The sequence below is a fragment of the Dermochelys coriacea genome, chromosome 2 (genome assembly GCF_009764565.3).
Source record: "Dermochelys coriacea isolate rDerCor1 chromosome 2, rDerCor1.pri.v4, whole genome shotgun sequence".
Classification (NCBI taxonomy): Eukaryota; Metazoa; Chordata; order Testudines; family Dermochelyidae; genus Dermochelys; species Dermochelys coriacea.
In genome coordinates, this window is record NC_050069.1 from 156,680,799 (window position 1) to 156,700,122 (window position 19,324).

Consider the following 19,324-nt stretch of genomic DNA (forward strand, 5'->3'; position numbering starts at 1 on the left):
TGGGCAACAAGTGTTTGTAGGATCAGGACCATAAATATACTGTAGGCTGAATGGTCATCCATCCTTGTTAGTCTCTCGAGGCCACGCCTCCTTGCTGTCACATACCTGTAAAGGTGAGTTCAAAGGGGGAATTTTGCTCTGGTCCTTCTCACTACACTTGCACTGAAAAAACAAAATCAGTACCCACAGTAGTTTTATGCAACAATACTTTATACAATGAACAGATTTCATCACATAAATACTTACAGTTTATACGCTTTTTAACATGAAAAACTTTCATGGGTTGTATCCTCCCTCAACAGCTGCCATAGACTTCTCTACCTGAAGTCTGAGGAGCTGTTACTATGCTGCCTACCAATCTTATTAAAAGACCCTAAACCCTTCAGTAGCCTGAAGACAAGTTTATTTGGATCATTGGTCTGATCCAGTATGGCCATTATGATGTTCATCTAGCCCAGTATCCTGTCTTTGACAATGGCCAGTGCCAGATGCTTCAAAGGGAATGAACAGAACAGGGCAATTTCAACTGATCCATCCCTAGTTGTTCAGTCTCAGCATCTGGCAGTCGGAGGTTTAGGAACACCAAGAGCTTGAGGTTGCATCCCTGACTATCTTGGCTATTAGCCATTGATGGACCTGTCCATGAAGTTATCGAATCCTTTTTTTAAACCCAGTTATACATTTGGTCTCCTCAACATTCCATGGCAACAAGTTCCACAGGCTGACTGAGCAACTTGTCCTCAGCATTCTGCCTGAGGGAAAAAAAAATGTTTGTCTTGATTCCCTCTCTCTGCTCCCTCACAAGATCTACCTTCCTTCCTATGTCTTGTTCCTTGCAACAAAGACAATGGCTTACTCCAACCCCCAAGAAAAATCTGAAAGAGAAAGAGCTTCACTTCTCGCCTGCTGCCAGCCCTGTCTTCCTACACAGGGTCAGTTGAAGCGCTGCATCAATTGCTAACTGCCCTGTCTGTCATGATGTGTGCAACCTAGCCATTGTTGGTGCCCAGCCTAGAGATGGCATTGATGCCTAGTCAGAAAGGAGAATGATACACTGGAAGGGCAGTTCTGGGGAGAAAGGAGGATTCTCAGTGAGGTGCAAGCATGAATCCCAGTGCAGTGCCACCTCTCAGCAGATAGAAAACTTTCCTGATGCCCAGCACAGTGCCCCAAACTAAAAAAACTTGGAGATTAGCTAGTCCCTAAGGCCATCTTCACTAGGCTAAAAAGGTGTGTGTTTAATTTGAGTTAACTCACTCAAGAAAATCCTAGTGAAGAGAAGGCAATTTATAGTTTACATATGTTAACAGATGAAGGTAAAGATAGTCTGCCTCACAATCTGTACCTTGATCGGCTAACTCATCTGCAAACTACAAGCTGCATTGTCTTCCCTAGGATTTCACCTTGAGTTAGAGTTAAAAAACACACCTTTTTTTTCCTATCGAAGATGAAGCCTCTGAAATTCACACAGGAATTATGTAGTCTTCCAAGCGTGAATCAGTAATGTGTTTATTATTTTATTATGATTAACCACTTCCATATGAGTCAGAGCTTTTTCATGGACATCATTAATATGGGGAAATTCTCTGCTCACTCTGTTTTTCGACTGACATCACATTCATCAGCCGAACGTATCCTGTTGGCTTTCCTCCTTTTTTATTTCATTTTCTCCCTTTTTTTCATTATATAATGCAGAGGACCCAGTTCAGCATTGCCGTGCATCCCCTTTGTGTGGATGTAAGGGTGTTCCCCTTACTCCCACATGCAGGGAGCCTCTGTACTGCCACCACAGCAGCCCCACACCCACTTACCCTAGGCACAGAGGGGTGGGATGCGGCAGGCCAGAGGAGAAAGGGGCAAATCCAATGATGCAATAATTCATGTCTTTCATTTCTTCTGTAGCAGTAGATGCTGACAGTGCAACATCAATCAAATGCACAGCACAGGTAATATGTAGCAGCTCCGATTTCCGATTGAGTTTAATCTCCTGTGCAAATTTAGCCATGTAGGAAGCAGAATCTGTGTTAGTTGTGGCCACGTTTTTCGATACATCTCACACATCTCAAACATAGTTATTGCTGCGTTGACAAAATGGGTGTGTCAGCCGAGTATATGAATGTCACATTGTAACAAAACAATGTGGGTTTATTCATTTTGAAGTCAAAAAATGAAAACGAAAGGCCAAGAAGCGGACAGTCCAAAGCATCAGGAGACTCATCAAAAATCAGACTAGACACCATCTGGTGGCAATGTGGGAATATCTGCTCTCCCAGGTTTTAGTTCCCAGGTCCTTACAGGGACCCAAGACTACAGTTCAGAAACATGCATCCTTTGTGCTCATATTTTCTCTTTTGTTTAAAGGCTTAAAAAAATTAATAACTTCTTACATATGCCAAATACATTTGTTAGATGACAAAAAGGAGACACAATAAGACCATACACCATGGAGAGGAAGAATGAGTAAAGGCACAGAAAGACAGAGGTTCTCTGTCTGGCAGGAGATAATCCCCAAAGAAGGCATTGATATTAATAAGGGCCAATTTTGCCATGGACAGTGTGATGGGTTGGATCACAGAAACCACCTTGGGACTGCCACCTGATGTGCCAAGACTACTTCTGCTCCTGCTTTCCTGCCTTGTCAGCTTAGGACTTCAGTGCCCTGCCTGCTTTGTGCCAGACCTGCTAGCCCTCTGCAAACTCAGACCCAGGTCTGAACCACGTCCCCCAACAGCTGTAGGCTTAATTGAAAGCAATTTAGGAAGTGTTCCTGTCCTTGATACTCAGATGCCCAACTCCCAATGGGGTCCAAACCCCAAATAAATCCATTTTACCCTGTATAACGCTTATACAGGGTAAACTCATAAATAGTTTGCCCTCTATAACTCTGATAGAAAGATATGCATAGCTGTTTGCCCCCCACTCAGGTATTAATACATACTCTGGGTTAATTAATAAGTAAAAAGTGATTTTATGAAATACAGACAGTAGGATTTCAGTGGTTCTAAGTAGTAACAGACAGAACAAAGTGAATTACCAAGCAAAATAAAACATGCAACTCTAAGTCTAGTACAGTGATAAAAACTGAATACAGATAAAATGTCACCCTTAGATGCTTCAATAAATTTCTTTCACAGACCAGACACCTTTCTAGTCTGGGCACAATCCTTTCCCCTGGTACAACCCTTGTTCCAGCTCAGGTGGTAGCTAGGGGATTTCTCATGATGGCTCTCCCTTTGTTCTGTTCCACCCACTTATATATCTTTTGCATAAGGCGGGAATCCTTTGTCCCTCTGGGTTCTCACCCCTCCTCAGTGGAAAAGCACCAAGTTAAAGATGGATTCCAGTTCAGGTGACATGATCACATGTCACATTACCCACTTGCCAGCACACATGTATACAGGAAGACTTACACGTGAAACAGAGCCATCTACAGACAATTGTCCTGGTTAATGGGAGCTATCAAGATTCCAAAACTCCATTAATGGCCCACACTTTGCATAATTGCAATAGGCCCTTAGAGTTATATTTTATATTTCTAGTTTCAGATACTAGGGTGATACTTTTATACAAATAGGATGACCACACTCAGGAAATTATAAACTTTGTAATGATACCTTACAAGAGACCTTTTGCATGAAGCATATTCCAGTTACATTATATTCATGCTCATTAGCATATTTTTATAAAATCATATAGAGTGCATCAAAGACAGCATTGGCAATTTTTTGAAAAAAAATCAAAGTAAGATCTGACCAAGGGCATAGCTATGGATCCAGGTCCATGTCCCATCTCTGTTCTAGCAGGACCCCGTGCCCCGACCCTATTCCCAGGCTGGAGCACTGGTGGTGCAGGAGGAGTGGAGCAAGCCCTCATGCTCCAACCCCACTCCGCAGTGGGCAGAGCGGGTAGGGGTGCGGGAGCACCCATTTTCCCAGGGCCCTGGGTTGGCCCAGTGGCTAATTTGCTACTGGGAGGAGGGCGAGCAAGCGGGAGGCTGGTGGTGGTAGAGGAGATCTTCAAAAAAGGTAGGCCCGCTGCCTGGGGGAGTTGGGCCCATCATGAGGCGGTGGGACCTGGAAGGGAGCCAGGAGCCGTACACACTGGAGAGTAGCGTCTCCTCCCAGAGCTAGGTGCATGCCCAGGCCCTGGGGAGCCCCTGGCCAGACGTTCCATTCATCACCCCCCACAAGTCTGGCTCCCTGGGATGGGGGAGACAGGCCCCTCATCCCTCCTGCCCATCCAGCCTCCCCATAATTGCCCACCCAAATATCCCATGCTGGCTATGCCACTGGATTTAGCCTTTAATAAAGGATTTAAATTCACTCCCTGCACCCCATATAAGAGCTGACAGGTGAGAAGATGAAAAAAGAACAAAGTGATTGCAAAGGGAAATCCCACAACGCATATACTTGCCTGAATACATCTGAAACCCCAGTTTATTAGAAGAGACCAACAAAGAAAAAGCGTATTAAGCAGAATAAGGGGATAACTATGTCGAGAGGAAGTAGGAGACTGTTTCCTCACTGAGTGAGTATGAGGGGGATGCTGGAAGTGAACAAAGAAAAGGAAGAGAACATGATTTGGTTTTACAGTCTCTCTACTTTCTAATATCATGATCTGCAGTTTTTCTTAATTTACTTCTAGCACTGATGGTAAATAAAAAGAACTATGAAGAAACTATTCAAAATATTTATTTTTATACACCATTTTTCAGACCATGAAAAAAAATTACAATGTGGAATAATCCCACACTCAGGGTTAAACTAGTCTCATAACATTGCTTTCTTTTTTCTTTCATTACTTTTTTGTGCAACTTTTCACAATATAATAATTTTATACATTTTAACATTTACATGGAGGCTATAAAAACCTCATGGTAAGGAGAAGCTATCCTCCCTTGCACAGTCTCTGTTGTCTCCCAGTCTCAGTGATTAATCAGGGCATAAAGGGGGGAGCCCAGGCCCACCCTCTACTCCAGGCTCTAGCCCAGGGACCCTAATAGTATCAGCTATGGTAGCTGACCTTTTAGAAACAGGACACATAAAATTCCCTGGGCTACTTCCCCACAGCAGCCCTCACTTCCTCAAGCTCCACTTCACCCTTACCTCAGGGCCTCCTTCCTTGTGTCTGTTATGGTGTGTACTACTCAGCCTCTCCAACAGCGCAACTTCCTCCCACAGCTCCTGATATGCACCCCCACCTGACTAACTGGGAGGTTTTTAACTAGTTTCAGCCAGCTCCTGATTGGCTTCAGGTGTCCCAATCAACCTAGCTATCTCCACTGTTTTCTGGAAGGATCTTAATTGGCCCCAGGTGTCTTGATTAACCTGGAGCGCCTGCCATTTGGTTACCATGGTAACAGGGATTTGTTTAGCCTGGGGCTAACATACCTGTTTCTCACAACTTTCCTACTGCCATCTGGCCTTGCCCCGTCACAACGTGTTTATGGTTAAAGCAGCACATGTGACCTGAAAAATTAAGAAATCAGAGGTCAGTTTATATTGGTTTATGAAAGTTCAATTCCACACTGCTGTATATTTTAAGTAACACAGATTAAGCAAGTTGATTCAAGGTTTTAACACTACCTGTTATGAGGAAAGGCCATCAAGTTTGCTCCTATGAATCTGAGACTCGCTGATATAAATATTAAAAATAGAAAATTGAAAAACAGAAACGACAACCTTAGACCTGGTCTACACTGCATAGTTAGGTTGATGTAAGGCATCTTACGTCAACCAAATTATGTCAGAGTCTACACTACATCTTTGTCCCGCCAATGTAAGTGCCATACCACACCTTCATAACTCCACCTCCACACCATCATAACTCCAGGGCTTATGTCAGTGTAGTTAGGGCAATGCAGTGTCTGTGTAGACACTGTGTTACTTATATCAACTGTTAGCTCTCTTGTCAATTGTATATCTCTGCTCCCAGAAAGTCAGGCAGCTAGAGGTCAGCTGCTCCTCATACCCCTGGAGAGCTGGGTGGCTGGATCCTACTTGCAGATGGGAGCTCGGGCAAGAAGACTGGGCAACTGGACCCACTCCTGGCTGGGAGCTGGGGCGAGAAGCCAGGACAGCTGTACCCCACTCCCTGGGGGAATAGGGAGCCGAGGAGGGAGCGGGTCCAGGCCACTGGGAGTGTGTGAGGCAGCCAGGTTCCCGGGAGGGAGCTGCCAGTGAAGCTGAGAGACCAGGCTCTCAGCTCCCCACACTCCCCCTCTTAGGTCAGAGATAGTGCTCCTGGTGAGGAAGCGCATCACCAACCCAAGGAGTGTGTACATGCGCTACCGTAGTAATTACTGTGGTGGCTGTAAGTCAACCTACTATAGGTCAACTTAAGTTTTTAGTATAGACATATCCTAAGAATCACACAATTGCCAATTTTTCAAAACTTTACATGAGACATTCAATTAGACACTGGGAAATAAGCATGCATGTATTTATTCAAACAAACAGTAATACAATTAAATGCACATACCATATTTTAACTTAATACAGATTTATTTTTACAAATATATGAACACTTTTCTGTACTGTGCAACAAAAAGTACAATGTATGGACAATTATGAGGCTACCAGGCAATGATAAATGAAGAATTAAGTATAAATCTTGGCATGACATGAGTGCATAAATTCAATTGTAAGAGCCTAATATCCTTTTTTCACTTCTATTCAGTACTTTGGTTTTGGCTTAGGGCCAGATCCTGAAATCAGGTTTATTGCTAAGTAAAGGCAATGTGACTATGACTAGTGGTAAGCACTAAATCCAATCACAGTGTTTGCAGGATCAGATCCTTAATCCTTAGCTACTCTGGGTGAATTTTACAAGAGGACGGAGAAACATATTATGAAGATATATGCAATCTAGTGAGAGTGTCATCTCATACTGGTGCCACAAGTGTGCGGTGCTTGGGTACCGTCACTTTTTTACTCCATCAGCACAAAGCAAAGCCCAAGGGGACTGGAAGAGCCCAGTCAGAGTGAGTCAAACTGTGGAACCTAGCAAGGCATTAGAGTCCCACCAAGGACAGCCAAGTCCAAAGAGTCTAGGAAAGACTAAGAATGCATCTGAGCCCCACTGAGGGGAAGCCAATCCCAGCAAAGCCCTTCCGAGCATGCATTATCATATCTTGAACCTCAGCACAATCTAATTTGCATGATATTTCATTTTCTTGTCTCCAGTGGGCAGAGCTTAGTTTGGGGGTGAACTTGGAAGAATACCACTACTTTTGTCTCCCCAGTTCAACCCCTGTCAAAAGTGATCTAGCCAATGATGGTTTTATCTTTTCTGCTGCCCTAGGTCAAGGATCCATGTGTTCCAGGGCAAGCTGGACCTACATTTTGGAATCCAGAGAGGCAGGGTGGAGGGCATTTTGAGATTGTGGGTTATGTATGTTTGCTGGATGTTTCAGAACATAACATAACATAATAATGGCCAGCCACACAAGGTCAGACTAATGGTCCAACCAGCCCAGTAGCCTGTCTTCTGTCAGTGGCAAATGCCACAGGCTTCAAAGGAAATGAACAGAACAGGGCAATTATCAAGTGATCTATCCCATCATCCACTCCTGGCAAACAGAGTCAAGGGACACACAGAGCATGGGATTGCATCCCTGAACATCTTGGCTAATAGCTATTGATTGATCTATCCTCCATGAACTCATCTAGTTCTTTTTTGGCCTCACAACATCCCCTGGGGCAATAAGTTCCACAGGTTGACTGTGTGTTGTGTGAAGAAATACTTCCTTTTGTTTGCTTTAAACCTGTTGTCTATTAATTTCATTGGGTGACCCCCTGGTTCTTGTATTATGTTAAGAAGTAAATAACATTTCCTTATTTACTTTCTCCATATCAGTCAAGATTTTATAGACTTCTATTACATCCCCCCTTAGTCATCTCTTTTGCAAGCTGAGAAGTCCGAGTCTTCTTAATCTATTCCCATAAAGAAGTTTTGTCATACCTTTAAAATGTTTCTGCTAAAATGACCAACAGTGAAACAGTTAATGTTGGGATTTAAATGGTCATTTTTAGATTTCAGAGTTCATAGAATCATAGAATCATAGAATATCAGGGATGGAAGGGACCTCAGGAGGTCATCTAATATCCAACCTAAACCTCCCCCACTGCAACTTGAGACCATTACTCCTTATTCTGTCATCTACTACCACTGAGAACACTCTAGATCCATCCTCTTTGGAACCCTCTTTCAGGTATTTGAAAGCAGCTATCAAATCCCCCCTCATTCTTCTCTTCCACAGACTAAAAATCCCAGTTCCCTCAGCCTCTCCTCATAAGTCATGTGTTCCAGTCCCCTAATCATTTTTGTTGCCCTCCGCTGGACTCTTTCCAATTTTTCCACATCCTTCTTGTAGTGTGGGGCCCAAAACTGGACACAGTACTCCAGTTGAGGCCTCACCAATGTCGAATAGAGGGGAACAATCACGTCCCTTGATCTGCTGGCAATGCCCCTACTTATACATCCCAAAATGCCATTGGCCTTCTTGGCAACAACGGCACACTGTTCACTCATATCCAGCTTCTTGTCCACTGTAGCCCCGAGGTCCTTTTCTGCAGAACTGCTGCCTAACCATTCGGTCCCTAGTCCCGAGTTAGCAATACATTGAAATAAAAGGGAGATTTCACGCTTCTGAGCTGTTGTTTCAGGCTGTCTTCAGACGCAGGGAGACAAGACTGCATCAGTTTATACTTGATTCATATTTTCAAGCTTAACTTCACAAACATTAACACAAGAAAGATTTTTTTATAATTATTAGGTAATGAAAGCTGCAATTCTGGAGCCTACTTCTGACTCAAGGGATGAATTCCAGGGAAAATTCCATGGCTATGAAACACACAGGGCCCTGCCCCAGATTTTAAAAAAATGTCTTCCCCTCCCCAAAACCCACACACTTCTGCCTTTTCCACCTAAGGGTACAAAGTTAAAAACAGGACATTATGACAGGTCCCCCCTCCCCAGTGCCACTTGGAACTGGAGTACCACTGACCCCGCCTGACCCACCAGCCTGGATTCCCTTTGCACTGTACTGCTGAGGCAAATGAGCCAAGCCCTCCCTCAGGCTTCAGACTGCACTTTACCAGCACACACACAGGTAGGGACACATCCAGCTGTAGCTATACACACAGATGCTGAGATCAGCTGTGCATGGGAAGGCTCAGCTAAGGAATTGCCCAGCACTCAAGTGCATCCCCCTCTGGAGTGTAAACCCAAAATTGTACCATCTTGCGTGACACAGAGAACTGTACAGCGTAAACTCATGAAATTCACCCCTCCCTCCATGTGGAGGAAGATATGCACAGCTTTTTGCCCCCAGTTATGAATTCCACAAACTGGTTTTAGAGAAAACAAAAACAAGTTTATTAGCTACAAAAGATAGATTATAAGGAATAGCAAACAGATCAAAGCAGATTACCTAACAAACAAAACAAAAATGCAATCTAATCTTAAAATACTAAAGAAACTGGATACAAGTGGTAATTTCTCATCCTAAATGTTGTTTTAGGGAGATTGCAGAGATTCTTGAAGGACAGCTGCACTTGCCTGCAGTTTAAACCTTCAGATATTTCATTCACAGGCATACAACAGAACCACTAACCCAGGAACCTATCCTTGCAACAAAGCCCGTTGCCAACTCTGTCCACATATCTATTCAGGGGATACCATCATAGGGCCTAATCACATCAGCCACACTATCAGAGGTTCGTTCACCTGCGCATCTACCAATGTGATATATGCCATCATGTGCCAGCAATGCCCCTCTGCCATGTACATTAGTCAAACTGGACGGTCTCTAAATAAAAGAATAAATGGACACAAATCAGACGTCAAGAATTATAACATTCAAAAACCAGTTGGAGAACACTTCAATCCCTCTGGTCACACGATTACAGACCTGAGAGTGGCTATCCTTCAATAAAAAACTTCAAAACCAGAAGTCAAAACCAGACTCCAACGAGAGACTGCTGAATTGGAATTAATTTGCAAACTGGATACAATTAACTTAGGCTTGAATAGAGACTGGGAATGGATGAGTCATTACACAAAGTAAAACTATTTCCCCATGTTATTTCTCCCCCCACCCCACCCTCCACTGTTCCTCAGATGTTCTTGTTAACTGCTGGAAATGGCCCACCTTGCTTGTCACCATGAAAGGTTTTCCTCCTTCCCCCCCCCCCCCCCCCCACTGGTGATGGCTCATCTTAAGTGATCACTCTCCTTACAGTGTGTATGATAAAACTCATTGTTTCATATTCTCTGTGTGTGTATATAAATCTCCCCACTGTATTTTCCACCGAATGCATCCGATGAAGTGAGCTGTAGCTCATGAAAGCTTATGCTCAAATAAATTTGTTAAGTCTCTAAGGTGCCACAAGTACTCCTTTTCATCATAGAGAGAGTTGCTTTTCAGTAGTGAGTGAAGGTTATAAAGTGTTTTATGAGATAAAAGGAGGTAGAGAAAGAAAAATTCAATGCACAAAAAGCAGTCAGTGTGGCATTGTGTATGGGCACCCAGTGAGGGTGGTTTTTGGGTATCCCCACCCCAGTGCACACTGTGAGGGAAAATTGTTACATTTATATCAACATGTCAGTTTTCTTGTTCTGTCTCTCTCCCTTCAGGTCCCTCTATCTTTCGAGTTTACATTCCTCTTCACTTCATACAAATAATCCCCCGTCTCCTCTGTAGCAACAAAGGAGGCTACAAAATGGCCAGTGAGATTTTTCCTCTCCTCAGTGTATTCATCCTAGAATGAGCTGTTTGAATATAATCTGAGACAGGAGCAAGAAGATAGTCTCAGGCAACAATAATACTTCATTTTATGGTGTTAGGCGCACTAGAAAGACAAGCAGTAGTTGTCATTTAAAAGTCAACATTTACCTACAGCTACAACACAGTAGTATCTGTGATATCTCATGTATTTCCCATGCTAAATATAGGGAAAATTCTATGGAATTCTGATGCCAATGTGTGGTAAATGTGTGTGAATGCTGACTTTTTAGTGGCAACCACTCTAGATAGATAAGTAGATGATCAATGGACAGCCAGAAGGCAGGTAGACAGATGTATGTTCTCCTCTTAGGACTTCATTCAGATCTTTTTTCTCTCTTGCCTCCAGGATATCCTTCAATTTTCTCTCTCCTCCTAGAATCCTCCTCAATCTCTTTCTTTCTTTCCTCAGGAATCATAGAATCATAGAATCATAGAATATCAGGGTTGGAAGGGACCCCAGAAGGTCATCTAGTCCAACCCCCTGCTCAAAGCAGGACCAAGTCCCAGTTAAATCATCCTAGCCAGGGCTTTGTCAAGCCTGACCTTAAAAACCTCTAAGGAAGGAGATTCTACCACCTCCCTAGGTAACGCATTCCAGTGTTTCACCACCCTCTTAGTGAAAAAGTTTTTCCTAATATCCAATCTAAACCTCCCCCATTGCAACTTGAGACCATTACTCCTCGTTCTGTCATCTGCTACCATTGAGAATAGTCTAGAGCCATCCTCTTTGAAACCCCCTTTCAGGTAGTTGAAAGCAGCTATCAAATCCCCCCTCATTCTTCTCTTCTGCAGACTAAACAATCCCAGCTCCCTCAGCCTCTCCTCATAAGTCATGTGCTCTAGACCCCTAATCATTTTTGTTGCCCTTCGCTGTACTCTTTCCAATTTATCCACATCCTTCTTGTAGTGTGGGGCCCAAAACTGGACACAGTACTCCAGATGAGGCCTCACCAGTGTCGAATAGAGGGGAACGATCACGTCCCTCGATCTGCTCGCTATGCCCCTACTTATACATCCCAAAATGCCATTGGCCTTCTTGGCAACAAGGGCACACTGCTGACTCATATCCAGCTTCTCGTCCACTGTCACCCCTAGGTCCTTTTCCGCAGAACTGCTGCCGAGCCATTCGGTCCCTAGTCTGTAGCGGTGCATTGGATTCTTCCATCCTAAGTGCAGGACCCTGCACTTATCCTTATTGAACCTCATTAGATTTCTTTTGGCCCAATCTTCCAATTTGTCTAGGTCCTTCTGTATCCTATCCCTCCCCTCCAGCGTATCTACCACTCCTCCCAGTTTAGTATCATCCGCAAATTTGCTGAGAGTGCAATCCACACCATCCTCCAGATCATTTATGAAGATATTGAACAAAACGGGCCCCAGGACCGACCCCTGGGGCACTCCACTTGACACCGGCTGCCAACTAGACATGGAGCCATTGATCACTACCCGTTGACACTTTCCCCACACAAAAGGAAAGGATGTTTACCACAGTCATAGAAAGTAGATTAGAACCGATAAGGACAGTTTCTGTTACAAATCTTTAAGAGCATTAAACTGGTGAATTATGTCATTAGACTTCCCACACTGGATTTTAAGACAGCTGCTTCCTCCAGATGACGGTGCCTTGAAGGCTCTGAGTTTACCAAAGAGGTAGATAGTTAATAATTAATGCACAAAACACCTATAAGCAAAGTATATCAGTCCACCACCCAAAGCTTATCACTGCCCTGCAGTAATACAAATTCCACATCACAGGGACAGGCTCTGCCTGGCCCCTGTGTGGGTGTACACACGTAAGTGACAAGAGCCTCTGCCCCTCAGAACCCCTAAGCAGGGAGTCAGCCACAACTGAAGTCTTTACATTCCCCTAAGTACACGACTGTTCCTGCCTATCACCCCTAGTTGCACTAACTGCCTCTGTAGAGACAGGGAAAAGTGTGGGAGAGAGGAGGGCCCATGGCCAGGAAATGCTCTGTTAGGTGAAACACAATCTGGCAAATGGAGGCCAAACTCACCCTTACAAGCACTTTTGTATGTGGACACACAGGGCAGATTAATCTTTTGTGGGCCTAGCACCAAACATATTTGTGGGCCCCAATGGAGGCAATGGTGCAAGGCACGGGGAGGTAGGTCCCCAGAGCAAGGGGCCAGCCAGAGGCAATGGGACATGGCATGGCAGGGGTGGCCTCACTCTGCCCAGCCCAGCGCGAGGCCACTATTTACAAACCATCAGTTGTCGGACACACAATGGCCCACCTGGCCCTGTGCTGCCAGAATGCCCCTTCCCCTGGGGGGCGGGCCCATGCCGTGTCACACAGCCCCCCCTCGCCAAGCACCCCCCGACTACCTGTGGCCAGAGCTCCCCTGGACCCACTATGCCCAGAGCTCCCCCACCCCACCCCACAAATGCACAGTGCCCTGCACAACACTACTCCTGCCCAGCGCCCCCTGCCTACAGCCCCACCACAACCCCCCACAGAATCCCCACTCCCTAGTACCCCAACACACGTTTTCCGCGCCCCCTCACAGCCCATCCCCCCCCACACCCCAGAGACCCACTCCCCCACACCCTGCCTCCCAGCCGCACTCACCCGCTCTGCTGGGAGGCTGAGACGGCAGCATAGCCAGGGCTGGTCCTGGGGTGGGGAATCGCTCCGGCCCCTCGGGAGTGACGCAATCAACCAGGCCCTGGCTGGGCTCCCTCAAGACGCACTTGCCTGGAGGAGCCCAGCCAAGCCTCCCACATGGTTCCCCCCACCCCCACCTGGCTGAGCCTGGTCAGGTTTCTGCACCAGTCCCAGGTGACTCAGCTCCGGGTGCCCCACAGGTGGTGGGAAGCAGAGACTGCCTGGAGCCGGAGGTGCATTGGGGTCTGGCCAGGAGGCAGAGAGGAGCAGGGGGATGGGGCCAGGGAGCGGAGAGAAGCCCTCGGCCAGGTGGCAGGCAGGCCAAGAGGAGCAAGTGGTGGGTGGGGGAAGCCAGTGGGATCTTGGGGTGCAGTGCAAGTGGAACAGACTGGGGCCCCTTATGAGCATGGGCCCGGCTCCAGGGCACCACTGGTGCCATTGTAAACCCGGCACTGTGGACATGAAGTGTGATACGAACATGGCAGGTTCTTGCAGTGCCAAAATTTCGTAGTGTAGACAAAAGTTCAGGCCCTTGTTCCCATACACTGAGGGTCAACAATAAGCAAATATCAGACCCTACCATCCTGGCCTTCCTGCCTACCAATGGCCTTGCTGATGTTTTAACAGATGGCTGGATTCCCATTGTAAGGTTTTATTTGGAATAGCCATACTAACCAGTTTTCAGAGTTACCATTTAAATTGCATCCCATAGGCTTTGAAATTCACATGTCCCTGGAATGAATAGGGTAGGGGAGAGATGAGTTCACACCTTTAGAAGAGTCACTGTTCAGCTGGTGACAATTTCACAGGCCAGGTCCAGATTTATATTTTCAATTTACATTAAGAGGAGGGGCTAGAAACTTAATTTTTAAAAAAAGAAGTCTTAGACTAGATAGAATCTGAAAATGCCATTTGAGGAAATTAATCTACTCTAGTCTGTGCTAACAAATGTATTTTTAGCCCCCAACAATATCAAGTTTATTCATTTCAGTCCAGGAGGAGGTGGACCATAGAAAAGAACAGGAATGTTTATGAGGAACAGTGAGAGGATATTTGTTTAAATGTGAAATTTATTTATTTCTTTTCAAACAAAATGCTCACACAGTATTATGAAGAACATAACAGTCATACTGGGTCAGACCACTGGTCCATCTAGCCCAGTAGCCTGTCTTCCGATAGTGTCCGGTGCCAGATGCTTCATAGGGAATGAATAAAACAGCGCAATTATTGAGTTATCCATCCCCTGTCATCCAATCCCAGCTTCTAGCAGAGAGAGGCTTAGGGATAATCAGAGCATGGGGTTGCATCCCTGACCATCTTGGCTAATAGCTATTGATGGACCTATCCTCCAGAACTTATCTAATTATTTCTGGAACCAGTTATAATTTGGCCTTCACATCTCCTGGCAACAAGTTACACAGGTTTACTGTGTGTTGTGTGAAGAAGTTAGGGTTGCCAACTTTCTAATTGCAGAAAAACTAAAATACCCTTGTCCTGCCCCCTGCCCTGCCTCTTCCCTTAGGCCCCACCCCTTCTCTGAGGCCTCACCCCCACTCACTCCAGCCCTCTCCCTCTGCCGCTCACTCTCCCCCACTTTCATTGGGCTGGGGCAGGGGATTGGGGTGTGGGAGAGGGTGAGGGCTCCAGCTGGGGTGCAAGCTCTGGAGTGGGGCTTGGGTGCAGGAGGGGGCTCTGGGCTGGGGCCAAAGGGTTTGGAGTGTGAGAGTGGGCTCAGGGCTGGGGCAGGAGGTTGGGGTGTGGAAGGGGGTGCAGGCTCCAGCTGGGGGTGTGGGCTCTGGGGTGGAGCCAGGGATGAGGGGTTTGGGGTACAGGAGGGGGCTGGGGGCAGGGGGTTAAGGTGGGGGTGCAGGGTCTGGGAGGGAGTTAGGGTTCGGGAGGGGGTTCCAACCTGGGGCAGCGGTTTCAGAGGGTGGGGTCTGGCTGGGCAGCACTTACCTCAGGTGGCTCCCAGGTGGCAGCACAGCGAGGCAAGGATCCCTGCCCGCCCTGGCTACACACTGCTCCCGGAAGGGGCCAGCATGTCCGGCCCCTAGGTGGAGTTGTGGTCACTGGCCAGGCAGCGCTGCACAGTGCGCGCTGCCTGCACCTGCAGGCACTCCCCCCGCAGCTCCCATTGGAGCTGCAGAGCCAGTGCTGGGGGTGGGGGCAGCACACAGAGCTTCCCTGATTGCCCCTGCACCTAGGGGCCACGGGGACATGCCAGCCACTTCTGGGGAGCTGCGCAGAATCTGCCTTAGCCGTACTGTGCCTCCAACCCGACTTTTAATGGCCCGGTCAGCAGTGCTGACTAAAACCTCCAGGGTCCCTTTTTGAAAACAGGACGCCTGGCAACCCGAGAAGAAGTACTTCCTCATGTTTGTTTTAAACCTGCTGCCTATTAATTTCATTGCTTGACACTTGGTTCTTGTGATGTGAAAGGGTAAAAAATATTTCCCGATTCACTGTCTCCACGCCATTCGTGATTGTATGGACCTCGATCATATCCCCCCCTTAGTCATCTCCTGTCCAAGATGAACAGCCCCAGGTTTTTTAATCTCTCCTCATAGAGAAGTAGCTCCAGGCCTCGAATCATTTTTGTTGCCTTTCTTTGTACTTTTTTCAATTCTAATATACCTTTTTTGAGAGGGGGCAACCAGAATTGCACTCAATATTCAAGGTGTGGGCGTACCATGGATTTATATCATGGCGTTATGCTATTTTCTGTCTGCGTATCTACCCCTTTCCTGATGGCTCCTAACATTATTAGCTTTTTTGACTGCTGCTGCGCATTGAGCAGATGTTTTCAGAGAACTATCCATGATGACTCCAAGATCTCTTTCTTAGTTGCAAAAAGCTAATTTAAACCCTATCATTTTGTTTGTATGGATGAGATTTCAGTTAGGACAAAAGAAGATTATTATTATTATTGCCTTTTCTGTTTTTGTAGCTTCTCTGATCTCCCTTAGCAATTCACAATCATTGTTACCCTCCTGGTCAGGTGGCCGGTAGTATATTCCTGCTGTTATACTCTTATTATTCAAGCATGGAATTTCGATCCATAGAGATTGTGGTACAGGTTGTTTCATTTAAGATTTTTTCTATCTTTGATTCTGTGCTTTCTTTCACATATAGTGCTACTCCCTCACCAGCACAATTTACTCTGTCATTCCTATATATTTTGTACCCTGTATTACTGTGTTCTATTGATTATCATCAGTCCACCAAGTTTCTGTGAGGTCTATTATGTCAATATCCTCATTTAATACCAGGCATTCAAGTTCACAAGTCTTTAGACTTTTAGCATTTGTATACAAGTATTCATAAAATTTGTCAATATTTAGTTGACTGCCTTCAAGTGATGTAAGTGAATGGGATTCTTCCCATTTGACTGTTTCTCTTCAGTTCCTATCTGTACTTTATCAACTTCTATCCTCTCCTCTTTACTAGGATATAGAGTATCTCCTCTAATAATGGACTATAAGGTGGATAGAAAGCTGGCTAGATCATCGGGCTCAACGGGTAGTGATCAATGGCTCCATATCTAATTGGCAGCCAGTATCAAGCGGAGTGCCCCAAGGGTCAGTCCTGGGTCCGGTTTTGTTAAATATCTTCATTAATGATCTGGAGGATGGTGTGGATTGCAAGTTTGCAGATGACACTAAACTGGGAGGAGTGGTAAATACGCTGGAGGGTAGCGATAGGATACAGAGGGACCTAGACAAATTAGAGGATTGGGCCAAAAGAAATCTGATGAGGTTCAACAAGGACAAGTGCAGAGTCCTGCACTTAGGACGGAAGACTTCCATGCACTGCTACAGACTAGGGACCGAGTGGCTAGGCAGCAGTTCTGCAGAAAAGGACCTAGGGCTTACAGTGGACAAGAAGCTGGATGAGTGAACAGTGTGCCCTTGTTCCCAAGAAGGCTAACGGCATTTTGGGCTGTATAAGTAGGAGCATTGCCAGCAGATCAAGGGATGTGATCATTCCCCTCTATTCGGCGTTGGTGAGGCCTCATCTGGAGTACTGTGTGCAGTTTCCAGCCCCACACTACAAAGAAGGATGTGGAAAAATTGGAAAGAGTCCAGCAGAGGGCAACAAAAATGATTAGGGGGCTGGAGCACATGATTTATGAGGAGAGGCTGAGGGAACTGGGATTATTTAGTCTGCAGAAGAGAAAAATGAAGGGGGAATTTGATAGCTGCTTTCAACTACCTGAAAGGGCGTTCCAAAGAGGATGGATCTAGACTGTTCTTAGTGGTAGCAGATGACAGAACAAGGAGTAATGGTCTCAAGTGCAGTGGGGGACGTTCAGGTTGGATGTTAGGAAAATCTTTTTCACTAGGAGGGTGGTGAAGCACTGGAATATGTTACCTAGAGAAGTGGTGGAATCTCCTTCCTTAGAGGTTTTTAAGGTCAGGCTTGACAAAGCCCTGGCTGGGATGATTTAGTTGGGGATTGGTCCTGCTTTGAGCAGGGGGTTGGACTAGATGACCTCTTAATATTCTATGATTCTATGATAAACGACTGAGGTTATGGGGCAAGTGATGCTACTTTTCCACAATTTCAGTCCATGCACGTCGGCGGAAGCACTCTATATAGAAATCCAGTCTGTTGTTTAGACCTTCAGGAGGAGTCCACCCAGTCCACCTTCTTTTTGTAGTATTGGCATTCTTACAACTACAATATCCACCTGCTGAAGTGAAGTAACAGATTGACAGAGCCAGAAGAGTACCCAGAAGTCACCTACCACAGGACAGGCCCAACAAAGAAAAGAACAGAATGCCACTAGCCATCACCTTCAGCCCCCAACTAAAACCTCTCCAACGCATCATCAAGGATCTACAACCTATCCTGAAGGACGACCCATCACTCTCACAGATCTTGGGAGACAGGCTAGTCCTTGCTTACAGACAGCCTCCCAACCTGAAGCAAATATTCACCAGCAACCACACACCACACAACAGAACCACTAACCCAGGAACCTATCTTGCAACAAAGCCCGTTGCCAACTGTGTCCACATATCCAGAGGACACCATCATAGGGCCTAATCACATCAGCCACACTAACAGAGGCTCATTCACCTGCACATCTACCAATGTGATATATACCATCATGTGCCAGCAATGCCCCTCTGCCATGTATATTGGTCAAACTGGACGGTCTCTACATAAAAGAATAAATGGACACAAATCAGAATTATGACATTCAAAAACCAGTCGGAGAACACTTTAATCTCTCTGTCACTCAATTACAGACCTAAGAGTAGCTATTCTTCAGCAAAAAAACTTCAAAAACAGACTCCAACGAGAGACTGCTGAATTGGAATTAATTTGCAAACTGGTTACAATTAATTTAGGCTTGAATAGAGACTGGGAGTGTATGCATCATTAGACAAAGTAAAACTATTTCCCCATGTTATTTCCCCCCTCCCCACCCCCCACTGTTCCTCAGATGTTCTTGTCAACTGCTGGAAATGGCCCACCTTGATTATCTACAAAACTACAAAAGGTTTTCTTCCTCTCCCCCCCTCCCTTTGCTGGTAATAGCTCATCTTAAGTGATCACTCTCCTTACAATAAAAAGAAAAGGAGTACTTGTGGCATCTTAGAGACTAACAAATTTATTTGAGCGTAAGCTTTCGTGAGCTACAGCTCACTTCATCGTATGCATCTGTAGCTCACGAAAGCTTATGCTCAAATAAATTTGTTAGTCTCTAAGGTGCCACAAGTACTCCTTTTCTTTTAGCGAATACAGAGTAACACAGCTGCTACTCTGAAACCTCTCCTTACAATGTGTATGATAACACCCATTGTTTCATGTTCTCTGTGTATATAAATCATCTCCCCAGTGTATTTTCCACTGAATGCATCCGATGAGGTGAGCTGTAGCTCACGAAAGCTTATGCTCT